The sequence below is a fragment of the Condylostylus longicornis genome, unplaced genomic scaffold (genome assembly GCF_029603195.1).
Source record: "Condylostylus longicornis isolate FDR11 unplaced genomic scaffold, ASM2960319v2 ptg000010l, whole genome shotgun sequence".
Classification (NCBI taxonomy): domain Eukaryota; kingdom Metazoa; phylum Arthropoda; class Insecta; order Diptera; family Dolichopodidae; genus Condylostylus; species Condylostylus longicornis.
Window position 1 is genome coordinate 9,369,832 of NW_026577979.1, and position 27,727 is coordinate 9,397,558.

Consider the following 27,727-nt stretch of genomic DNA (forward strand, 5'->3'; position numbering starts at 1 on the left):
GGCCTCGGGATCTGCACTTTTTAGCGGGCCTGTTTTACATTTTTGAACATTTTGAAGAAAATATTCAACCGATTTACTTGAAATTTTATATATAAGCTTTGCTCGATCATACGCAAAAATTCCTAACTTTTGGAAGAAATCAGGCATCAGCAACTGGGCGTTTACTACGGGCCAAATATACATTTTTGTGTATATAAAGAGAAATAATCAACCGATTTCATTGAAATTTAATATATGAATTCCTCATGTTAAAGCAATGAACATATAACTTTTTTGGAAAGATCAGGGCTCGAGAACTGATTTGCGGGCCGATTTTACATTTTTTACCATATCTTTTCACAAATTGATGAAATTTCTTGAAATTTGATATTTGAGTTTACGGTTGTTACCGAAACTAACTGGCGAGCATTTCAGGGAATTCGGGTAGCACAAAGCGAAACTCTACTAAGAGCCAAATTTACATTTTTCTAAGTATGTTAACTATAAGCTTACTAATGTCCTAAAAATTGGAAAAAAGTATTTAACAGACATTTTTATAATATTCTGTAACACTTTCATTTAACTAGACAATACACAATGCGGTCGGTTATGTGCTGACCACATCAGATTTTTTTTTTCTGTTCTCATATTAAAATATAAAAAAAATTATTTTAATACAAAAACTCTAAAGAGAATTTTATACAAAATCAAGGCTTAATTTGATGGGAAATTATATAGGTGAATATAGAAAACAGTTGAAATTATAAATTATGTGTGTTTTGGTTAGTACAACAATTTGACCAATTAAAAAGTCAAATGCAAATCGTTGCGAATTTAAAGAAATCCGTGTTTCGAGTTCGTAACATTTGATTATACCTATTTGCTATTAAATTGTTCCATTAAATGTAAAAGCCGGTCTTAATATTGGTGTTATGGAGTAATTGGGTTAATAAATTTAAAACATCATTCGTTCGTTTGCATTCTCGATGTTGAGAATAATGTGTTTTGAAACGTATGCTTTGAAATTACGAATACTTTTGAAGGTTTTCCTAGCCAAGTTTAATGCAGTCAATTTGAGATAAATTTTCCTTGTTAAATTTGAAAAGGCGGAATGTGTTATACAAAATAAATATATTCTTGGTAGCATTCCTACTAGAATTGATTTGTAAGGTCCAGTAGCAGAGTCTTTCATTTCCATTAACACAAACACACATTTTAGTACACAACACAAACTACACAAACTACAATAGTACATAACACATTAACACAAACTTCACATTTTGGTACATATTAGATGACAAAAATTTAATACTTATCTTATAAACTCTGTTGCAGCCTACTAGAATATTAAATATAATATTTTAAAGTTTTAATACCCATTGGAATATGAAACAAAATCAATACATATTTTATTTTGAAAAATTTAAAAAAGTACGAAGTAAATATGAAAAAAAAAGGATAATAGATTACTTACATTGGTTTTAGTGAAAAAAAAAATCTCTTATAAAATTCATTTAAATTTCACTTTGATGCAATGAGAATGCAAGAAATTTGTACAAAAAATCCATCCAATCAAAAACTAAAAATATTAAACTTTGAAAGAATCCGTATTGAAGGTCCCCCTCTTTTATTTCAATTGAAAATTTAAAAACTTTGATATGCTTCATTTATACTACTATATATGTTTAATATCTGTATGTGAGTATTATGCAATTACAACATAAAAACCTTATAAGTTAAAGTTTTATTTGAAATAAAATTGAATATTTTTAAAATCACAGTTTTACTTTTTATCCATTTCATATTTTTTTACTTAAAGTATAAGGTTTCTAAGTAAATTTAAGTAGTTGAATGGGTAAATTTTATTATAGGGGAAGAAAAGAGAAATATTTTACGAATACAACGAATATTAAGTAAGGACTATGTAAATAGAATCTAATACAAAAATTGGTTCAAAAAAATTTATTTAAATAATAAATTTTATAAAACACTTTAAAAAATGAAATTTTATGAAAAATATAATAAAATTTCTAAATAAAAATAATTGTTAATATTGAAAGATTCCCTCAAATATTTATTACAATTAAATATTACTCTCTAATATACTCTCTTAATAATCATACTACTTTCTTAATGACCATACTACTCTCTTAATAATCATATTGCTTGCATTTCTGTTAAAGAAATATAATTATTTAAACTATTGCGGAATATTTTTATTAGTAATTTACAAATGCGCTGTTGTTATGTTAGGAATCTATAGTATATCGAATTAAAAACTTGCTTTTAAATTTAAATACTAATATTACCCACATTAAAATGTAAAACTGTTTGCTGGAATAAATTTAAGCTTCTCTTTATAGTTTACTACTCCCTTGTATACATTGGTATAATTATTGATATTATACTTCCAAGATGTATATTTCCAGTCTGACATATGTTAGAATTGAAAGTTTAAGGCATTTTCTTAAAGAACAAAGACGGCTCAATACCAACTATCAGCTTGAAATATAGGATTATGGGAGCTGTTCTGGTACATGATTTAAAATTTTTATTCAAAACACGGAGCGATTTACGAAATACAGGCAATTAGCCACAAAAATTTCGAAATTCAATATTTTATAGATTGAAATCATAACACAAATATTATGTCTGTATTCATTTATATTGAGACCATTTTTGAAGGAAAATTTCTATGTGCAAAACTCCAAACACATCCCTTGTTTTTAAGACTTTTTTTCATTATTTTGTTCTATTGTCTTCCATTATATATTTTTGCTTTTTATTATTTCTATATATACCTATATCTATATCATTTTCATAAATGCAGCTCATTTTTTGTGTAATATTATTTTTTGAATAATATTTTTATTACAAAAAAATTAATAAAAAAAAAATCTTTGTTTAAGAAATAAGGAATTTTCTTTTTCATCATTTTATTTTTGTTTTTTAGCGTGATACAAAAACATTTCTTTTCTATTTTCTATATTTTGTTATATAACTAAGGTACCTACTCTATTTTTGCATTTCTATGTACTTGAATTTCTTAAATAAAATAATAATGAAATATGATCTACCTTTATGCCAGGAATTCATCATTATAATAGAGAGACAGAGAGAAAGAGAGAGATTGCTTGGTGTCCTACTTTTTATACATTTTACCATTTTAATATTTTTTTTTTTTATTATTGTTTTCTTTTACTTAGGTTTATTTTCTTTGTAGGTATAAATAACCGAAAGAAAAACAAAGAAAAATAAGTAAATGTTTTCTTTTCTCAGTAAGTAAAAAAAAGTAGAAAAAAAAGCGTGGAAAATAAAATTTGCAATTTTCTTATTTTGAATTCATTTTCAGTTTTCATTGTTTTTCTTGTTTTTTTTTTCCAATTTCTTGAAGTAGATCTACAATAATATTTTCATTTATATAATAAGAGAATAAATTCTTTGTGCTTTAAAATATGGAGAAAAATAAAAAAAAAAATATTTAGTCGAGAGTGTATATAAGGTTTATTTTTAAAATAATCCTAAAAGTATGCAATAAAAATTTTTATTCTCTTTTGCCTTTGTTTTTTTCTCTTCCAAATCATTACTTTTTTTGTTTAAATTTAGTAACATTTATAACCACTTGCACATTTCATGTTGATTATTATTACTACTTAAGCAGTTTTTTTTAGTAATATGCGGTTGCGATTATATTTAACGGGAATAAAAGCGAGAAAAGAATAAAAAAAATGTTCTTTGTTTTTCTTTTTTCTTTTATTAGCGAAATGATAATTAAGTTGGCCCATCCTTTTAGCTTTATTATAATATATAAGATAGTTTTTACATGTTGAAAATTTTTTTTTTGTTCATGTCAAAAACCAATTTGAATAATATTCTACTTGCATTTTAAATTAAACAATTTTTCAGTCAAATTTACATATTGCATATAAAATGGAGAAAAAAAATAAATTTGAACCAATAACGATAGTTCTAGAATTTTCCATTATAGCAGAGAAGTGTTTTATTTTTAAATTATTTGAAATGGTATATTTAAGTCAACTTGACAAAGGTGACAAAGTTTTGTATTTCATTCATAAGAGTAGCATTTATAATGGAAATGTATGTATATACAAGCTTGTTCTATGAATGTTTTCCCTATAAGACTAATAATAAAGGATTACTAATAATAAAGGGTTACAGTACGCGAATAGATCCGTATTATATTCGTGAATACGAAATTAGAGCTAGGGAGTTTGAACTCCTAAACTAAACTTAAATTAAACAAAAACTTGAAAAGTTGATGAAAGATGAAAGAGAAACAAAGATGAAAGTATAAATAATTTCCACATAGTTTTATATTGAACGTAAGAGAGTCCAGCAGCACAGCTAGCAAGATATTAATATCTAGCAAATTTAACCTTTATAACACTTAATTGAATTCCCATATCAACACTAGAATTGAAATTTAAAAAATTAGAATTCATATAACGTAAACTTTTTTATATTATATCGTAATTTTTGAAATAATTCTGTTAATATAATGAAAAAAAAATATCACCGATCTCAATGATCCTCAAATTTGCGACATTTTCTCTAGAAATGATGTCTTTTCATTATTCAAATTTACAAGGATTTCAAAACTGATTCATTAAAATTTCAGTGACTTAAAGGTTTAATTTGTCGATTGTTCATTTAAAATTATTATGCATTAGAATAAAATATTGATATACCATGCCCTTATAAAAATAACATATTCTATTAGAAAAAATAACAACAACAATAACAAAAATAAAAATAAATAAGATGGTAGCGAATTTTAATATTTTTTCTATCACGAATAAATTCTACTTTTCCAAACAAAAATATCTAACTTTATTTTCTATTTTATGTAGCGTTACACCTGTACTAACTGCACTAAATTTTTGTTTTTTTTTTAGAATTTGACTTTGTTTTTAGAAAGTTTCGTTAATTTAGATGTTATCCTTCGCTTGTTTATTATTCCTTTTTTTTTATAATTTGCACAAAAAGAGTTGAAATAAAAAACTTTTGCTAAACTTTTCAAATAGACACGAAAATGGAGTAGTTTTTTTTTTTTGATTTCTCTAAAATAATAAATAAAACAAAAAATATGATTTTTGAAACAAAGAAATTACCACTTGAAATATTGTTTTCTTCTTCTGTTTCGAAAAGTAAGTGTAAGTATCATGAAAAGAAAAAGCACTTACAGTTGAACTAGTTTGAATAAGAAAAAAAAATCGTAATTTGTGTATGAGCACAGTTATTATAGTTAGGTAAAAAAGTTGTAAGAAAGTTGAATATTTTAGCAAATCAAAAAAAAAAGAGAGAAATTTGAATTTTTATGTTAATTAGCCTTATTATTTTTAAAATTTGTTTTTTTCAGTTTCAATAAATTTTTAACTGCTATCAATGCAAATGAGTCAAATTTTTTCTAAAAGGAAAAGTACTTCTACCATAATATTAGGTAAACAAGAAACAAAATTTAAATTTTATATAACAGTTTTGGATTTCAAGAAAAATTTCTGAGTTTAATGCAAAATTTTTTGATATTTCAAAAATAATCTTTGAATTTCACAAATATTTGAGAAATTGCAAACTAAAATTTTCGGAAAACTTACAAAATATTAAGATGAAAATTAGATATTTGCAAATGGTATTATTAATTTTTGAGAAATTTACGAATCTAAAAAAAAACTCGGGAACATTTTGTTTCTCTATGCTTTCAGTACATTCCTATTATTCAAAATTCGTTATCATTTCTTATGTTTCACTCAAAGTGTTTGAGTATTTTAATAGGTACGTGTTTGAGTATTTTAATAGGTACTAAAAAAGAATAATCCTAAAATTAATCACAATTATTTCTTAAAATTAAAAGAATAAGTAACTAGACTTCCAAGTTCTATATTTTTTTTCCAAAACAGAATGAAATCAATTCAAAGTAAAGCTATAAAAACTTTAAAAATTGTCCGCAACTAGAACGAAAACATTTCTTTCAAACTTCCTAATTGAATTTTATATGGCTGTCATTTTTTTAACTTTTTGTAGTATGCAATACGATGTAACAAGTATGCCACTTAAAAATCGCAAAATTTCAAATTTAAGATAATTTGAACACAATAGTACTTTTTTAATTTTTTTTACTTGAGATAGATCTTACAGTCGATTTTTATAAATTACAATTTCTTATGTGTTTTCTATTATTTCTAATAAGTAGTACTATTTTAAGGATAACAGATTGAAAATATTTTCTCACATTTCATAAATTTGATTATGAAGCTTATTTGCTACTAAACATTTGTGCAAATCAACTTCCAATACTTAAGCATTTGCAACACTTAGTGATCAATGAAAACGAATCACATTAAAGTATTGAGTAAAAACAGATTAACATTGAAGAAAATACTCAAAACTGCAACCGCATGATGTATACTGAGGAAAAATTCGAGTTTTCTGCAAAATAAATTTTTGATTAGATTTAAACTTACATTACTTGCAATTGTTTTTTTAAAGTCGCTTTTTCAATATAAGCACGCGGACTCCAAAAATTTCGGCATATTCCTATTTAATTCGACAACCAATATAGACTAAAAATCTTGCGTAACTAATCACTTTCTTATGCTACAATACTACCATGCTGAATGCAAGATTAGTCATAGAATTAGCCTAAAACTTATCTTGCTATGTTTGTATTTAGGTACATGTTATCAAGTTAATTTCACTGCAGATAGAAAAAAAAATTTTTTGGAAAACACGTAATGGAAAAAATTAGAGAAAATTTTCATATTTCAAAATTTCTTATTTTTAGTTTTTAATGGTGACTTTAGATCCGGCACTGCATATCAGGACCTATAACCGTTCAACGAAACTGACAGAATATTTTTCATAAAAAAATATTTTGTTTCTTTAGCACTTTTAATTTTTTCCACTTTTTCTAACTTTTTTTTTTGAAGTAAAACTTTTAAAAAATCATTTAGAAAAAAAATGAGAATCTACACATTCACACATATTCATATTCAACCTTTTTTCTCACTTCTTTGAAAAAAAAAAAAGCAAGATAAAATAAAAAACGGAAAACTATAGCAAAAACTTTACAAACAAGAAATCAAACATAAGAACTGAAAACAAAACAAACAAAACAAGTAAAAAAAAAAACACTATAGAAAGGACTAGACTGTAAAGTCCTTTCTATAAACTAAAGTTGAATGCTCTGAGGACATCAATAATTTTTCGCTTTTTTTTTCTTCTTTTTTTTTATATTTGTTTTCTCCCTTGGTATTTCATTTCCTATATTTATTATCTTTACAATACTTTATTTTTTAAGATATAAGTCAGACCCCGCCTCCTCACCCCTCCGCCTCTTCCTTTCAAAATTTACTTTTTCATTGAACTTTTAAGAGCTCACATTCTAATGTAATCAATAAATAAATGGCATACTCTTACGGCTAAAGTGAACTTTTTCAACGTTTTAAAAATAGCATAAGAAAAATTAACTTTAAAAAGTTTTAAGGATTTAATGCGTTCCAACAATATTATAAAACCCTATCTCTTTCTTTCTTATTTATTTTTTTTTTTAAAAATGCTACTGCTAATAGGTACTTAAATAGCAGTGCATCTATTCTTATGCAAAAGTTTATTAAGAACTTTAAATATGAAAATATATAGATGTATATGTAATTTATAAACGAACGATTGGAAAGTTTATTGTTTATTATGTAGAAAAAAACTGTAAAGTTTAAACATTTTCTACGGAATACATAAGTATTTAGTTAAGTGGAAACCGTACTATTTTCAATAAATTTCGAATAAATTTTCAAGTAATAAACGAGATTTATGATTTCCATTGATTCAATTTTAATTATTTGCACTCGAATGTGAGCAGAGGCCTTGTAAAATTATAAACAGCAATTTTACGAAATTCTTAATAAAATGTTTGCTCATCCTGTATTATATGTGAAATGTCTTGGATGGTCTATATTGAAATGCAATAAGATTATGATAAAAATTTTTTTCTTAACTCTAATTTTTGTGTTACCCGAAATCTATTTCAAATAATTTGCAAATAGTAGTAAACTTTGGCTAAATAAAGTATCTAAGCTACAAACTTTTAAAATCGTTGAAAATTACTGGAATATGGTTAAAATAGTAAAGTTTGTCCCAATGGAAGTGAGAAGCGGATCTTAGATCCAATCTAAGATCCGCTTCCCATAATAATATGCAACATTCCTTCCACTTTTAAATTCCATTTAAAGTCTAGCATAATTTTATAAGATTTTTAATTTTAAAGAATGACCGTTTTTGAAATTGTCATAAAAATTTCTATATTTCTGTTTATACAAAGATTTCATTAAATTTTACTCATAATCACTATGAACTTGTTATGAAAAATATTATTAAAAATTCAAATAGTAATTACTAATAGTTCAATTAGTAATAAACCAAGAAATTTTTTAATTGTAACTAAATCTATTTATTGTAGAATGAAATTTTCAATTTTATTTTCCAATGCAAAAATAGTCTTTTAAAATTTTATTACAAAATAGTATAAAAACTAAAATAATTTGCTATTATAATTTATAATTTGGTATTCATATACTCGTACATAACCGATGAGGACAAATCAACATTTTCATATGGAAGTTTTCCAAATAGTTAATTCATTAGTCTTAATTCTACAAAGTATATGTGAACCTATTTAAATATTATTCTAAATTTATTTAAAGTTGAGGTACTCAACATTTAAATCCTATCACTACTAAGGCAGGAAAATTAAAAATATTTCCTTACTATCACATAAAATAACTTGAGAATTTTTATCCAGAAACAATACTAATATTTTGAATTTAAAATTCACATAATTTTCAAATTTCTTACATGAATGAAATCACAAATTTATGAACATTCTGTAGCTCATAATTAATATTTTTTAACTTTATTTTACTTTAAAACTTCTAAATATTTGCAACATAAATTTCATATTTTGTTAAAATATAATTTAATATTAAATTTAAAACAAAAGAAATATGGTAAACTAAAACAATGCCTTGTTTCATTTTCCATATTTGCTCCAATTTTTACTGTAAAAATTATGTTTTAGTGCAATGTACATAATTTTGCATGTACTAATTCCGCTTCAAAAACTAAAATTATTAAATTTATTATAATCGTGTGTAAATTGTGGCAGAACAGTGAAAAATATTATGTAAATATTGTAATATTCCGTTAATAAAAGGTAATAATACCTTAGAAATATTGTAAGTGCTTTTAACTTACGACAAAAAAAAAATTCAATTTCAATCTAAATTTTTAAAGTTTGAATTCACCAAAAAAAAAAACAAAAGAATATTTTAAAACAGTAAAACAACTAGAGAATAAAAATAAAACTAATAAAATTTATTTTGCATCTGATGAAAAAATTAGAAATGAAAAAAAAATCCTTGCATTTCAGTCATACTAAAAAATAATCATAATAATAAAAAGAACAACAACAACAATAATTCATGCATTAAATTTGGTGGAAAAACTGTGTGAGAAAAAAATATGGACTTTACTTTTTTTTCTTATTTTATTTTGGCATTAACCATGCAATACAACAAAAAAAAATTATTAACTTCTAGCAAATTATCCTTAATTTTCCATGCATCGTAAAAGCTTTTCATTTTAAATTTATTTTTTTCACTTTTTATTCCTTATATTTTCATTTCGCTCTCTCTGTCTCTGGTTAAGTTTAAAAAACAAAACGAAAACTCTGTAAAAGAAAATTTAAAAAAAAAAAATCAAAATTACTCCACTTTTATTTGCCAAGAAAAACTCCACAATTTTTCTTATATTGGTTTTTCTATACACTCATGCAAACGCACAAACAGGAATTGTAATTTTACTTGAATTTTTTATGGAAATTAGTTAAAACAGGTATAAAAATGTTTATATAGTATAAATAAATAAAATATGAGCGAAAAAAATAAAACCAAATAATAAGGACGAAATAATATTACAAGAAAAATCAGAAAAGTGAGAATGAAAAAAAAAAATTGTAATGTAAAAAGAGAGAAAACAAAAAGAAGAAAAAAAATATGAAGAAAAAATCTCAGTTAAAATGCAAATTTCAATCCTATTTAAGAATTTTTTTTTTCTTTATTTGTTAAACAAAATGAGAAAGAACTAGTGAAAATTTAGTTCGAAAGTCAGGGCAATTCTTTTCAATTATATTCTCGAAATGGGCCTTTCCCATTAAAATAACAAAACGGGAATCCAACTTGCATTTCGAAAATTGAAATAAAAGAGATTTTAAAAAATTTTGAGTGATCAATTTTCTGTAGATGGCTTTGTAAAGAAAATTTTGTGATTCCCTATGATATATGGGTTGTACTCGTATTAGGATAAAAAAATGGCCTTTTTCAGATCCGGGGAGAAGTGATTCAAATCAGAATTAAATAAATACGGTATATAGATATCGTTTAAAAAATTCATAAGATGTATTCAAAAATATTATATAACAATTTATTTGAATTTATTGGAAGTCATTTTGGTGTTCATTCCACCATTTGCATTGCCAATGATTTCATTAATTGAAGATTATTGAATTCTTTTATGATAACATGATTTTTTGATTTTTGTGGTGTGATTATCTAAATCTGCTTAGAAAGTTTTTTACCTAGTTGTATCAAGTCAATCAGAACTTTATATGCATATTACGCGAAATGTACGACGTTAAATCTAATTGAATTTAATTTTCTATTGTATGTACAATTATCCAGTATGCATTAAAATTAAAATTTTTACATTATACATTTAAAATTTTGTTATAAATAATAAGTCAAACCTTTTAACACTATCACGGATCGTTTAGCACGCTGTTTCGGTTAAAAAACTATATACGAGATATATTTATGATTTGATTGACAACTTCAAATAATTTAATTAAAGCTCTACTAAGTTGTAACAAAAATTTTTTCATAAAATATAAATAAATTATCAACTACATATATAAATTTAAAATTCAAATTCAAATAATTTTCAATTAAAATTAATTTAAAATATTAAATAGCTTATAACTTAATGCATAAATTATAATTGAAATGTAGGTGAAAATTTTTGGTTGAAAATTTTTTCTCGAAAATGGTTTTGCCAAAAAATTATAAATAAATTTTTAATGTAAATTGATATTTGGCCTAATTTCTCAAATGTATCTAACTTTAATTTTCAATATAAATTTTAGTATTATAAATAAAATTAAATTATATAGAAATTCAATTAGAATTAATTGAGCTACTGGCTCATTAGGTTAGTATGGTTAGTATAACACTTATTATTTGCTGATTGTATTTATGTATCAGAACAATTAATGGTTTCAATTAAAAAACTTTTATAATTTTTTAAAATTCATTACTAAATAGATGTGTTCAATAATCTAATTATTAGCAAATTTGTTGATTTTATCTAAATAATCTGTAAATTTTGAATTATAAAATTTTCCTGTTAAATTAATAGTAAAAATTCTATGATTTGAATGATAATGTCGTTGGAAAGGGAAAACAATTTAGATTACACTAAAGTTATTAGACAATATATAATTAGTGTCCTTGAATTACAAAATGATAAGTGAAAGATGATTTTACCACGATAGCCATTTTGTAAACCCAATTTTGTACTTATCATGTCTATTGCAACATATTATTTTTCATTCAATTTGAATACTGGAAACTATTTTGGGCAAAATTCATAGTTATATTTGAATTTTTTAGTTTTAAAAATTGTTTGTATTACAAAAATTATTACAATATATTGCAATATCCTTAAATAATTGCTCATCCAAAATGTGGTCTGTTAGACTATTCTATTTCAATTGATTATTAAGGAAATACAAAAGTTCAACATCCGGATAACTGGATTGTTCAATATATTTTTAAAATTTTCTGAAAAAATGTTATAATTTTAGAATAAAATGCAAATTTTCGCGAAGAAAAAAATATTATTATTTAAGAAAATATTTTTTTTTCTGCAATATGTATACCAATTGGTAAAGAACGATAAATTGGAGCGAAAAATGAAATTTTCCAAAAGCTTGTACTACAAATTTTCTTTACATTAATTTTGTTTTTTTTTTGTTTTAGTGGAAAATAAATGTATAATCACGTTCATAATTTTTTTTTAAATAATGAAATTTACATACCCTTATTACACTTTTTTTCCCTTTCGAAGTTTTCTGTAAAATACGAGTATAAAATTAATACAATATTTTTTATGAAACGGTTATCGTATTTTCTAAAAATGAATTTTAATAATTTTAGTAAAATAAAAATTGCAATTTTATAATATTGGAAAATAATTTGTTTTTTTTATCAAATTTTAAAATATTAAAGACAAAATAGTGAATTTTCTGATTAAAAAACATTTTACAGATTTTAAAGAGAAGTGTTAGAATTAAGATGGTACTCAAACATTTAGACGCAGTCTTGCTTTTAACACTCCAAGGAACTTGTATTTAGCTTGAATTCCCAATTTCATTTACGAATTTATAAAAAATCACCTGAGATTTGAAAACAGAATAAAAGTCTTTAAAAAATTTAACTAAGAGGGTAAAGCATTTTATGACTAAAGAGTTTTCCTCGATTTATCAAAAATAAATGAATTTATATTTAAAATACCTTTAACACATTTTCTGGCTTGGAACGCAATGTGTTATATATTAAGGTAGCCTTAAATACGATATATATTGAGTTTTTGACAAAAATGGTGTCCCCTATGTTAAAGAAATGTTACATTCGACAAGATTTTTGACAATTAGAATCGGTCGATCTGTGTACATGCAATAATTCTGTATCCTGAAATAAACTGAACCGATCAATCAGGTAAAAATCAACTGATTACCTTAATATTTTTTAAATTCAAGTAAGTTTATTAATATCAAGTAAGGGGAGTAGTTCCAGCTTGTTCGAAGGAGGAACGAAAAAGGAGAGATCCGGCGGTACCACAACAATTCTAGGTGGCCTATGTGTATCATTCGGGGGCCGTATTAAAAAAAATGTTTTCATAAAGAAAAAAACCAGTAAACTTTATGAGAAAATTAGACTGCTGAAGCTGAAGTTCTTCTACAGCGTTCAAAATTGCATATTCGACTATATCTATTTCAATCTACAACAACGAACGGGTTTAATTAAATTTTGGAAATTTCTTTTAGAAAATCAGTTTTGTAGTGAAACTCAATTTTTTTTTTCGGAAAAATCAACTTTGTTTTCTTAGAATCCTAATAAAATTATTCCTGAAAAATCTCAAAACTGAAAATAAGTTTATATGAAGCATTTTTATTTCTTCGGGCCATCTCTTTCACAAGGGTAATTCAAAAATTTATTGTCACTAATAAATTAGTATTCCTACATAATAATATTTTGGAAATAATGCGTTGAGTCGTGTTATGTTGTAGCAATTAGAATTTTAATTTTTTCAAATATTTTCTATATCATGTTTACATTACACTTCATAAATTTTCACCTTATAAACATATTGGTTAACATGTCGCTAATGGTATACTGCAATAATAATATTAAAATATTATCATTTATAATATTTTATACCACATTAATTTTATTATTATTATTATTATATTATAAAATATTGAAAGAAAATCAATTTACATAATAATAAAATATTATTTTGGCATAAAACATAATGATTTTTTAAAATTAGAAATTAAAATAGGTCAACCAAAAATTTTAAATTATTTATATCATATATTAGTTAGTTAGCCTGTCAACTATAGATTAATATAGTTTGAAAGCGAGAAAAACAGGTGAATGTGAAGTTATTTATATTAAATTCTAATATTACACTGTTAATGTTCGTTGTTGTATAACTTCAAATTCTGAAGTAAAAATTAAATCAGTGCCAGCATAATTTTTCGAACAACACGTATTCAGAAGCAACATTTCGAAATAGAAACTTTAAATTCATTAATCTAAAGCTGGGATATTTTGACAGACAATTGAATTGAATATCAATCGTACTCATCTCCATGTTATATGACCATTAAATGAAATAAATGTTTGAACAAATTTATTTAGTGAAAAGACTTTTTCGCTAGTAATAACTGAAAACCGCGGTCTTGATTAAAATAGTTATATTCTAGAGTTACAGACAAATGCATAAACAATTCACAAACACAAAATAATAAATTGACTAGGACTCTTGTGTAATTTATGATGTACATCCATTTGCCTAAGCCCAAAACACAAAAGTTTCTCATCGAACATTCAAGAGTATGGTTTGAATAGCTTGCAATTTGTATATAAAATTATAAGTATATGAAAATTATTTCACACACTAGAATTAACTCACAAAATTTTTATATTAATTTTAACTCAAAAGAAATTTTAATGGATCCTTTATAATATATTTTTTTATAATATCAATCATTTAATTCAAAATATGGTTCAATAATTCTTAATAACAAAAATTATTATTTCTATTCGAAAAAATTTAAATTCACACAATTTGTACATACGTATATATATATTATTATGTACATAATATTTGTACTATTTTCCGAAATCATATTTTTAATAAATTAAAATTTAAAATGGTTTCAATCAACATACTAACACAAATTGTTTTATTTTAATATTGTATAAATTGTAAAAAAAAAAAAAATTTAATTGGAAAGGTGCTCAAGCGCGATTTGTTTATTAATAATTTTAACACTTTGAATTCAAAATTAAAAATATTCAAAACAAAAATTAATTTATTTATATATTTACATTTTAATATTTAAATTTCAATTATGTTGTTGATTTGATGCGACTTTGTGCCCTCTTTACCCATTATAGTTGGTTGATTTTGTACTAATTAAATCTTAAAATTGAATTGTAAAAAGTACGCTTATAAAAATAATTTAAGATTAAACAAGATATGTTTGAAATCCATGTGGCATACTCTGCTAAAAAAGCCGACAGTTTCCCGGTCAAATGAAATATATGTAAGAATCTGAATAAAGTACAAACCATATATTGGAATTACCTTTTGTAAAGACAACAGGTATTCAGAAGAGTAGATGATTCTATTCAATAGCACTTATTCTGAAATTAAATAGATAAGAATAAAAACAATTGATTTCAAATAAATACTTAAATTTAGAATAAACAACTGTGGCCTTATTAAATTAAACTGCCCGATTTGTTAACATTAAAATGCGTTCGTATATGCATAAAATATTGATTGTGCCTGTAAAAATTTCATAATCAATTTAAAAAATTTTGAACAATTTCAAAATTTTTAATTCAACATTTTATGTTCAAAATATTTTGCATCTTGCAGTAATAGCAATCAACTCTCTAATGCAACAGAAAATTCTTGCAATATTTTTCAAAACTGCCTTTGCATAACAGAATTTGGTTAGAGTAGAAATATTGAGTCTATATTAAGTACAAGAAATTAGAATTTCCACTTTGAATTTTTTTATAATTTAAATTATTTATCTTTAATAAACAATTCTCTGTCTAATAAATCTTAAATAAACAAGAATTTTTTTTCAAGATCTTTATTAGCCTAATGTAAATAATTATATTTTACATTTTGTTTCTGCTTTGCAAGCAAAATTAAACATAAATGTTCTATTAGTAACTATAGCTAATTTTAATTTAAACTTATAAACCACATGTATGCTTAACTACTAATTATAATACAAATAAAATATAGACACATGTGCAAGCTCTACACACAATAATGTAAACCGTCTTTCACTTCTTTTATCCATATTTTAAATCTTGACATACCTATTTATAATTCTGGTACTATAAATTACTATTTTATATCTACTTAAATTGTTGAGAAAGAAACCTAGAAATTGGGTCACAGTCATATTATTAAATAATTCACTTTTTATACTATTGTTTCTTTTTTCTCTCTCTCTCTTTTCTAGCGACAAATTACATGTTGCAAATCTAAAAATAAAAAAAATAAAAATACAATAAAGTAAATAACAAAAAAGTAAAAAAAGATTCAAACTAAACTGGAGAAAAAAAAAATGTTGCGAGATCAACAATGCAGAAATGTAGGAAAAAAAAAGTAAAAAAGAAATTGTTGGAAAATGCGGTACAATTTTACAACAAATGACTTTCAAGCGAATTAATTTATTTTAATTTGCGTTCCTTTCTTTTATGGTTGCTTATTCACTTTAGCAGTAATAATTAAAACATCCTTGAAAATAAAAAATAGAAAAAAAATAGACAAAGTAAGAACAACAATTGAAAAGAAATGAAATTTTTTTTTCAGTTTCCTTCATTCAACTTTAAGTTTTAAAGTAGCTAAGCAAAATGAGAAAAAAATATTATTTTACTTTTGCGAATGATTTAATAAAATCTCGAAACTAGATTCTGCCTTGTTCTCAATTCTGAAAGTTGTGACGTTCCTAGAATGAAAATAAAATGTTCAAGAAGAAAATGGTATGGTGAGATAAAAAGTTTTGTGCTATTCGGTCTCGGTTTTCTAAATTACAAAAAAATTTTCAAGCTTTCAATTTTAATTTAACGCCGAATTCCAGTGCGAATAAATAAAGACGTCGAACCAAGAATTTATTTTCCTTTTTCATTTTTGGAATTTAACATTTGACAAACATTTTATGAAACTAAATTAAACCTTATATTTTAACAATCCATAACCCTAGAAATATAAGAACGAAAACACTATGATATTGATTTTACTTCAAGTTCTTTTTGAAATAGCACCTTGAACTTTATGCCCACCGATAGCCATAAAAAAATATTTAGGTTGAGTTCTAATGTATAACCGATTTGGAAATCTATGGAGCATAAAAAAAACGGTAATCGATATGTTCACTGGTAAGCAATGACTATGTGAGTCATTTTGTAGCACATAATTTCGTAACAGTTAAATTATAATTAAAGTCTGACTTAAAATTGACTTTGAAAATATCTCAAAAAAATTCTCAGCTTAAAAGTTTTAATATGGAAAATAAATTTTGTTTTGTTAAGCCATGAATTTATTTCCCGTAGGAATACAAACTTTTTTATACGCAAAAAACGCTTTCTACAAAAGAGCCCTTACAATAAATGGGCTTAATATATAATACAAATTTTGGGACGGACATAGAATGTGAACGAACACCATTTATATACGAAAATATAAGTAAACTTTTATATTCAAATATTTTTCCTATATAAACAAAAATATTTCTATTTTTAAATATAAAGAAAATCATTTTCATAATTTTGCAAAAATAGAAAAATAATATTTTTTCTTCCAAAAGAAAAACAATTTTTCTTTTCTGAAAAAAAAAATAAAAGGAAAGAAAGATAATAAAGATGTTTAGGAACAACAAACAAAAAAAAATAATTGTAAAATTACAAATAAAAATTTGGAATCAAAATTTTGCATTAGAATCATAACAATAATAATAAAATACCCTAACTGAGTCACTAAGAGAATTTTCTTTAGTTGGCGTGCCATAATAACGCAAAAATAAGAAAATTTTGCCCATGATCCCTGGTTTAAATTTGTTTTATACGGCAATTTAATATTTTCATGATTCGTAAAGGAATTTTGTATTTGAAATTTTCGAAAACCTACGTAAATATTGTTATGTTATGTGGGTGCAACTTCAGAATTAAAATTTGAGAGTTGAGTTTTCCTATATAGTAAAATTTTTTCTTAAATATTAATAGTATACAGTACATTAAGAATACATTCCTTTGAATAATTTGCCACTACAATTACATCAAGAATTACATAAGAATAAAATGAGAACAAATGAGCGAAAAAACAACCACAAGATTCATAAGAAACATTTCACTTTTCATTTCATCATTTGTCTTTTCCAATCCAGACAAAAAAAAAACTGGAACGAAATTTTTGAAATTTAAAAAATTCACACAGTTCTGAAACACATTATAACAGTCCTCGCTACTAGTTCCCAAATACGAATTTCTTTACTTTACTGGATAGGTTTTCAACTATTCTCATTACTAGTATAATATTCTAATCTGAAATTATTTTAGCTTCTTTATTTCACGGAAGTTCGAATATTTTTCAATCAACTACCAATTGACTTATGTAAACAGTTCTTTAATATAATATTTGCCAAAAATTATTTTACAAAAAGTCACTTTTAAAAAATTGCAACATGGAAACATTTTATTTGCTAAACAATTTTCTCTCAAATACAGCAAATTTTACTTTAAATTTTCCTTTATTTTTCAACAAACAAAAATTGCAGTTAACTGTATTCTATAGGTACTTTATAATCCTTGTTATTTTCCTTTTTAAAACATCAGACTCTATTTTCATAAAATTATTTTTTCCAGTTTAAAAAATTTCTACTCAATTACATTATACAAATGCCTGGAAGTTATTTTTTTAGGAAGATTGAAGAAGATACAGTAGGGTGAAATCTAATTTTATTTTTGAGAAATCAAGAAAAAAAAACTGGAAAAATTTGTTATTTTTAGAAATAGCAACAAAAAAAAAACTTTATTGTCTGTTTTCTCTCAATCATTAAAATAAGAAAATGTGAATATTTTCTACTTTTTTGGAAGCTTGAGAAATTTCATATTTTTTTTAAACAGATTTTGAGACTATTTATTAAATCAAAACAAAATAATAATTGCATTTCCTTCCTTTAAACTTTTTATAACTTTATTTATGCATGGATGTGTCTATATTATAGCCCTTCTTATTCTCAACAATATTTTAAAATAAATTTTATTATTAGAATGTAAGTGTTCTAATTAAAAACCTTCTATGTATCATTATGGTGAATTTATTTTTTAATAGTATGGTAAAAAAAAATTCAAAATTCATGCAATGTGGTAGATATTAATTATAGAGCAGTTGTTTCACCTTGATGATAATATCAAAATGAGCTCTTTAAGAATTTTACTTAAAATTTACATTAATTTTAAGGACCAGAATACCAAAAATATATAAAGCGTTCTTGATACTACAAAAATGCTCCTCTGAAATTCTAAATCTTTACCGATAATCAATGTTATAGAATTATGTTAAAAATGTAAATTTTCACTGCCTTATATTTCCAGTTTCCTCTAAAAGGGTTATTTCTCATTTAATTTTTTAAGAAGAAGCAAGAATTACAGATCTAGAGATTTATACAAAAAATTTTGATATTGTTTGCAGAATTTTGAATAAGTACGATTAGTTGTATACATTTATGATGATAATTAACTGGCATCACACTCCCGCATTAAATAATTTTTCATAATAATAATTGTAAAATATTTAGATTATGATGTTAGTGTTGGTACGTAAAATACTATTGCACTATTATTTTATTTATGTACATGTATCAATAGTCTAAATTTAGAAGATTTCAGCCCATATTTTTGACTATCTTGCGTGTATAACTTATGCATTATGCACAGTAATTTTTATTGAATTTATATACAAATTGAAAATATGGACTCAAAAACGAGATACCTTCCCCTTCCCATAATATTGCGCATTATGTATTTTTGATTAAACTTTGGTATAGCTGGTAACCTTTACTCAATAAAATATCTTTATTATTGCATACTTTTTGGCTACCATAAATTAAAAATTTTTACTATATCTACTCTTCAATTTCTTTCTTGTTGTTGTACATATTTTATAATAAATTACTGTAATAATGTATGTAAAATAAGTTTAATGGTTTTTCTCATCTTTTTTTTTTATTTGCACACAACAATTACTTACAAATTTAATTAGAATTTTCTAGGAAATTAAATCAAATTTTATAGAGTTTTCTCCTTTTTTTTATGTGAATAAATAATTGAAATACTCGTATATAAAGTTTGTAATTAAATAGAAAAATAGTTTCCATGCCCTCAGCTTAATAATAAAATTATTATATAAAATAAAATTATAGCAAAAACTTTCAATTATATTTTCATAGTTTTTAGTTTTTACAACCTTCTTTTGCCCTAATATTTAAAATTGAATGCTTTAAAAGCAGAAATTTTAAGAGAGTATTACGAAAAGTGAACGTATTCTTTTAGTACTGATACCTCTTTTTCCTATGGGTGACCAACCCATAAGATCTTTTGTTATTCACCCCCACGTACATTAGCGGCGAATTGCGATAAAGCAGTCCGTTGCGGTTACAAAGCTCCTTTCGAAGTATCTCAGCCGTTACACGAGATAATGCTTTGCATTCTTACAATAAGTGCTCCACCGTTTCGTTTTCTTTCAGGCAAAAATACCAGACCTTGCCCTCCGCGTTACCTCCCAGATGAAAAATCAAGAGGCCGTGTCCAGTGAGTACACACACCAATAGCCTTAAGTCTGCACGACCAAGTGTGGCCAGCTGATATTACTGATACTTACTAGAAATAATAAGAATTATAGAAATTTTTAAAAATTTTGTGACAAATTATTACTTTTAAATTGACAAATTATTGAGTTGCCTTAGTTTATGAATGCTTAAATTTACGAATAATAAAAAAGAATACAAGATGGTTCCTATCAGTTCGTTCCTATCAGTTTAAAAGTGAATGTTTATTTCTGAAGTAATCCTGGTATGGCCGCCAAGCTATCCAATCTGAGCAAACTCATGTATAACCTACGTAACTTAACCTAAATAAACTCAAAAGAACTAAATTAAAAAGAAATTTTTGCATGTTTCCTTCCTAAAAGGAATTTTTTAACTTTAAAAATTTCTTATCAAACTCATTTAATTTTCCTTCATATACCATCAATATTATGTTATACATATACCAAATTTTACAATATTACAACATTATATTAATATGTGCTGTAAATTTCCAGTAAAACATAACTCACACAGCACATACATATGTAAATGTGTGCAATACAAAATAAAATAATAATTATGTTTTCCCATCAAAATAATCGTTAATATAGAAACATTAAAATGAAAAACAAAAAAATTGTTAATATTTTGATTCGCCCCATTACATGCTTTAAATGTAATCATAAAAAAAATTATTATTTTAATTTTTTTTTTTGCTTTCTTAATAAAAAATTTGCAAACTTTTCTGTAAAAAAAATCTGAAAACGCGATGAGAACAAAGAAATTTCTTTTCCAAATGCAAAAGAATTAAAATTTAATATAACTATGCGGAATCAAGGATCTGCTTTTTGAATTCTTATGCGGTTAATTTCCAAAAAGTTTATGATTAGTGAATACAATATTGTCAAATTTCTAGGCAATACGGCATAAGCTGCACACTTTTTTGTAAAATAGAAATAAATCAAAATTTTGAACTGTAAATTTTCTGAAATATTAGTTATTTAAATGAGACATTCTGCAAGCCGGCATATTAAAACGTAGACAGACACAGTATTCAATGAGCTCTAATTAATGCAATAAGTGGATTTTATCTGACTGTTTTTCAAACTTACATTAAATTAAAATAGATTTTTACCGTGATTCGATATGATTTTTCGAAATTCTCTAAATTTCACATGTCCCATAACAGTTTAATTCATAAAACAGGTCAACTCGATAAAAGTTAAAGAACTCAAAATACATAAAGAATTTAATAGACAAACTTCGTGTAAATTGAACAAGTCTTTTACGCTCAATTCGTACAATTCGACTTTTAAATGATTTTGATATTTGAACACTTTTATATTATTTAATATCAATAAATTTACTTATATAATTTAAAATAAAAATAATTTCCATTAATTTTTATGATAACCTTATGTCCTAATTCCAATAATTTATAAGGTATTATAATAGGTAAATACAATATTGAAATTGCTAATCATGAACCAATTTTAATAACTAAGAGTTTATATTCAAAACTTTTAGTATGTCAATAATACATTAATTTTAATTTCAAAAATATATAAATATGTATGCCTTATCATCTACATACAGATATGAATATATATCCACTGGAATGTAATCTGATATGGTCAGCACATAATCGACCGTTATATATATTGCTAAGTTTAGTGTAAGTGTAACAGAATATTATAAAAATGCCTTTTAAATAATTTTTTCCTATTTTTAGGGTGTTAGAAAGCTTGCAGTTAACAAACACAGAAAATGTATTCCCTGAAACTCCCTGAAAAGCTCCAGAACCTTATTGTCAAATTAATGTCAAATTTCAAAAAATTCCATGAATTCGTTCTGTAGATAGGGTAAAAAATGTGAAATCGGCCCCCAGTTTGGTTTCCGAGTCCTAATCGTTCCAAAAGTTTATATGTTCAATGTTTTAACACTTCAAATTTAAATATTAAATTTCAAAGAAATTGGTTGATTATTTCTCTTTATATTAGCAAAAATCTAAAATTGGCCCGCAAAAAAGTCCACTTCCCAAGGCCTGATATTTCCTAAATCCGTGACATAGCCAAAACAAACTAACATGTAAAATTTCACGAAAATCGGTTCTGCCGAACTTGATTGTCCGAACAGAGACAGACCGACACCCCCCTTAAAATAGTTTATTCCCGCTTCCCTACTATGGAGGAGTGCCATCCCTACTATAAATTTGTTGCCATCACATAACCTCCCTAATTGTATGCAATACGGTCGGTAATTATTATTAACCTTACAATGTATACATACATACAAATTTCGTTATTATGTAATATGTATGTATGTGCTTATATAATTCTTGCATACAAAACGTTTTAAAAAAGTTTTTTAATGTGTATGTAAAAAAAAACACAAACAACAAATTTCTATAAAAGTTAAACCGAAAATAACAATAATAATAAGAAAAAGACAAGAAAAAGGAGATTGTTGAAAAAATTATAAACATAATAATGACATTTAATGCGAAATAAAAATAAAAAAAAATAGAAAATCAAAAAAAGAAGGACTAAAAAAAACAAAATATAAAAAAATAATTTTAATAAAATAGCAGTTCTCCTTAAACAACACTCATTGACTCATGTATACGTGTATAAGTTTGTGTACGCATACATGCTACACACAACAATGTTTATGTAAAAAATAAATATTAATATTTTGTATATTTAAACAAAAGTAATATTACATAAAAATTATGTGGAAACAAAAAAGGAATGATTAAAATTTATTCAGTTGTTCTTATCAATTGTAGGATACGAACAAGAATTGCATATTTCATTAATCTCCCAAGAACAACCTTATATTCATAAGACTATTTTTGTTTTGGGCCTGTTTACATAAAATACATGAATTAAATTTTTAAACAGCCTTTTAATAATAAGACTTTGTCAAGCAATTTAGAATCCGATCATACTCATTAATTTCTCAGTTCCACATTTAGCGAGCAAGAATGTAATTATCGCTATAATAAAAATTATTTTTATTAATGCATCGCAAACATTGCTATACTTTTGCTGAGTTCATTCATACATATTTAAGTTACTACAACAATTTTCTTGATTGATGATATAGGATTTTATTTAATTTATTAGTAGATTGTTGATTTTAAGACGGGACGGCCTATATAAATATTAGCCTCTTCCAAAAAAAGGACTAAAGATAAAAGACGACGTATTCCACAACTGGCCAAGTCACGACTGGATCCAAATTGAAAAAAAATTCGACGATATAATTTCCAATTTTAAACATGAAATTCAAAAGCCTATTATAAGTAATTATAGGAAGAAATGCCATATACACTACATATATATTATGTCAATAAACTGACATTGAAAAACTTCAATTTCTTGAAGTGAATTTTTGAAGAACATGAAATTTTCAATTGCTCGTTTTGTCCAGTCCAATTTTTACAAATATGATGTAAAAATAAGAATCGGTCACCTTATACTCTGATATAACTAATCAGTGTTACTAACGAAATGGCAAACACTATATTAATGTGCCCCTTAATAATAATCTCCTTGCTGTTCTTGATATAATATAATATGTATACACAAATATAAAAATTAACTTGCAGAAAAATTATGGCAGAAGTAAAAATTGAAATCGAAATTGTGTTTTTTTAGATGGAAAGAAAACAATTCAGAATCGTTATTCGTTTTAGGTTTTATGGGGAGAAATTTTTTCACATCATATAATTTTAAAACATCATTATAATCTTTTATTATTTTGTTCTCTTCCTTCACTTTATATTTGATTATTATGAGTCTAAATACATGTACAATATATGTGTACAAATTTACCATTGAATACACATTAAACGCAGTTTACATATTCATATAAAAAATTTGTGTATTTGCAATAGTCTGTATCTAGGATTATTTCTGAAATTTTTTTCTGTGTCTAGATTTTATGCAAAATAATTACAGGATTCGTTTTCTTTATTTATTTTACATTGAATAAAATTTTATAATAAATGTAAATTTTTTTAAAAATATTTTAAATTTTATTTGGTGAATTTTTTAAAATACATGAACATAAAATTTTGCATTTTAACATTCCTAATTCAAATGATTCAATTGTGTGTCCTCTGATTGATTCTCAAATTAAGTTATAAAATTTCTGATAAATATTAAATTTTCTGCAAAATAGAAATTAAACGTGCAATAGCTCAGAAAACTTTGCAAATTTTTATAAACTAGTTTGCCCTTTTAAATTAATAAATAGCAAAAATATTTATTTCAAAAAAAAGAAAATTTTACAAGTGATTATTGCATAAATTTAGGATAGTTGATTCATTTAATTTTTCTACAATACCAAAAACTAAATGCTTTTCTAAATTCATATGGGGACACTTTTGATATTCAATTTAAATAAATTTCCTTCAATTTCGTTTGGTTTCATAACAAGTTTAATTAAGTAGGAGAAAGCCAAATTTTTATCTATTTTAACCTTGAAATTATTTTAGCGTTGAAATTTCTTGCTTGAAATCAAATAAATTTTACTATGCTGAATACTGAGACACTCAGCGATATTTTATTCAACAATAAGTCTAAGTTTACGAAGTCAGCAATTTAATTCAGCTATATTTTACCAATAATTATATTAAATTTTAAATTGAATTTTACGGCAGGCGCACATTAAACGTTTGCATTTCATTAACAAAATCTCGGACTTATTTTTATCAAAATTTGAACTGAAATAACTTTCTTTTATTTATTTAAATTATTAAATTTTGTCCCAAATTAATTTTTATTTACTAAACATAATAAACGAAATTATTATAAAACTGCTCTGACATTTATAATTTTTAGTTCAGTTTAATAATTTAGCAAAATTTCTTCTAAATTTGTTTGTATATCAATGAAATCTAAATTAAAGGAACTTAGTTTAATAAAAAATTATTATATTTTTACCTTTTTGAACATTATTTCCCGTTTAATCTTCTTCTTAATTCTTTTTAAATAATATTTTAATGAAATTTACTTTTGATTTCAATTATAATAAAATTTTATGCTTATTATAATTAAAATTTCTCATTTAAAATCAACTCATTCCAAAATGATTGTCTTCATTCTATAATATTATATTCTTTAATTCTTAAGTTTTATAATTTCATTGAATTTTTATTTCACGTCGTTCTCGCTATTAAAACTCATCAAAATTATTATACTTTAAAAAAAAGAGCATTTTTTTACATTTATTTTTTATTTGTTAAATTCATCTCTAACCATAATTACTGACAACTTTACTGTTACTTTATAAATTTTTTTATATAAATATTATAAAAGTAGTAGATAGTACAGGATCTTTTATACACAAAAAAAAAGTGAAGCCATCAGCCAAATTGTTTTTGTTTTTTTTTTTTATTGTTTTTTGCTATTTTTTATTGTTATAATAAGAATTCTATTTTTATATTTCTTTTTTTTTTTTTAATATCGTTTGTAATTTTCCTTTTTATTTTTTTCATTATACTTCCCTGATTGACGTTGAAAGTGCATCATAATAACTTTTATACGATCTCAGGAGGAAACAAAATAAAAAAAAAACAAAAAAATAATTCAAAGAGGAGTTTTGCAGACATTTTGGAAAAAAAAATTGCATAGAGAATTTCATTTCCTATTTTAATGTTCTTTTTTTTTTGTCTTCTTCTCGCACTAAACAATTTATTTTAAATGCAATTTCTCTTTTTATATGATAATTTAAAATTTTTTGAAATTTGTATAGCTCTAAATATTAAATGTTTTTATTATAATTGAATTTTTTTCGGTTTTGGTTCAAGTTATAATGAAAATTTCACTATGGTTATAAATAATGGGTACAATGATTTTTTTATAATGCTGACATTACTAATTTCTTTTTATTTATATTTTATAATTTCATTTTGTTTATAAAATTTTTTATTATTTTAATATCTATATATACAATTTATTGCTGAGTTTTCAGGAGTTTATAAAAAACAAAATAGAAAGGTTGTGTTTAATCTTCTTGACTGAAAATAATAAAAAGTGCATTTTAATAATTTTGTACGCTTTATGCAAAAACAAAAATAAATTTTTATTTTAATAAAAGCAAAGAGCTATTGAAAGTTATACAATTCGTTTTATGATTTTTTACCTCTATTGAATTTAATATTAAAACTTTGCTTGTAATCCTTTAAAATTATCACAATTTTTATAATTAATTGTTATAAGACAAGCTTTAGTTGGACATGGCTGGATTGTGATTTTATGTTCCATAAAATTTTTCTTAATAATATTAAATTTTTGTGCGATTGTTGCTTGTATCGTTCAATATTCTCGTTTATTTTGATTTATCTTTGTTTAAGCTTCGAATCTAATTTAAAGCACCTATCTTTCAAGGTCCTAAAAGCATAAGGAAGCACTATAAGGGAGCATATTGAATTTAAGTGACATTGTGAGCCTTAGCATAGATCCTTAACAGCAAGATGTTTTTAATCTTAAAATTGAAGGTTAAAAAAAACCTTCTTTGTGTGTGTTAGTAAAATTATTCAAGAAATTCTTTTAATACCAACAACCTGTAATTGCGTTTTTATCGTAACCGCATTCTGGTAACATGGTATATCTATGGTTTGTAAATTTCATTATTTTTAGCAAAAGAAACACACAAGTAATGCCAATTATATAAAAAAAAAACAAACCAGATTTTTAAATAAACACTCTAGGAAGAAAATAAGAAAAAAAGACAATAGCAGTTACTTTGATTAAACAAATTTTTTAAAATAATAAGACAAAAACTAAAGGTGTATTCCATGCCATAAAAAAATATAATTATTTTTTTTAACTCACGCAATTCACTCTTGTATCTGAAAGCCTCTTTCATTTTTTTTTTGCTGCCTCATCCTTAATGTATGCAATTTTTGAAATTCTATTTTTAAAAGCCTTATTTTCACTTATTTAAACAAAAAACGCTACTTTACAAATCATTGATTTGGGAAATTTTATTTTTACCTATACTTCACCTATGTTTTGTTAGACTTATACTGCTATTTTTACTGTACTGTATATTATATTGAAATAATATATTCTCAAACACATCTCACTCACACCTCAATCAATTAATGTACTCGAAATTTTTTTACATTCGCAGACTTTCGTGAGGATTAAGTATAAATAATATTATTCATTCGAAATATTAAAATCAAATATTTTTGCAGAAAACACAAAAAATTAACCGTAATTCAAATAAAATTCAATTAAACTTAAATTTGTATAAGAGTTTTTTTTTAGAAAAGTGAAAAAAAATCCATAATTTTGGACTTCGAACGACATATTATACCGATTTCATAGACTTGTTGTACAAAAGTTGTACAATTGCATACTTCATTTTATTTTTTAATCTAACTTTTCGAACAACAATAGTTACTGTTACCTATCTTTTCGAATATATTACCATTTTCTCTATACGGAGTTGTTTTAAAAGTTATTGTTCATGAAAATA

General features: G+C 24.2%; 1 protein-coding gene across 2 annotated transcripts in view; it reads left to right on the plus strand.

Annotated features, from left to right (window-relative positions):
* LOC129618803 (teneurin-a) overlaps positions 1-27,727 on the plus strand; it is a 364,957-nt gene that overhangs the window by 162,472 nt on the left and 174,758 nt on the right. The window lies entirely within an intron of this gene.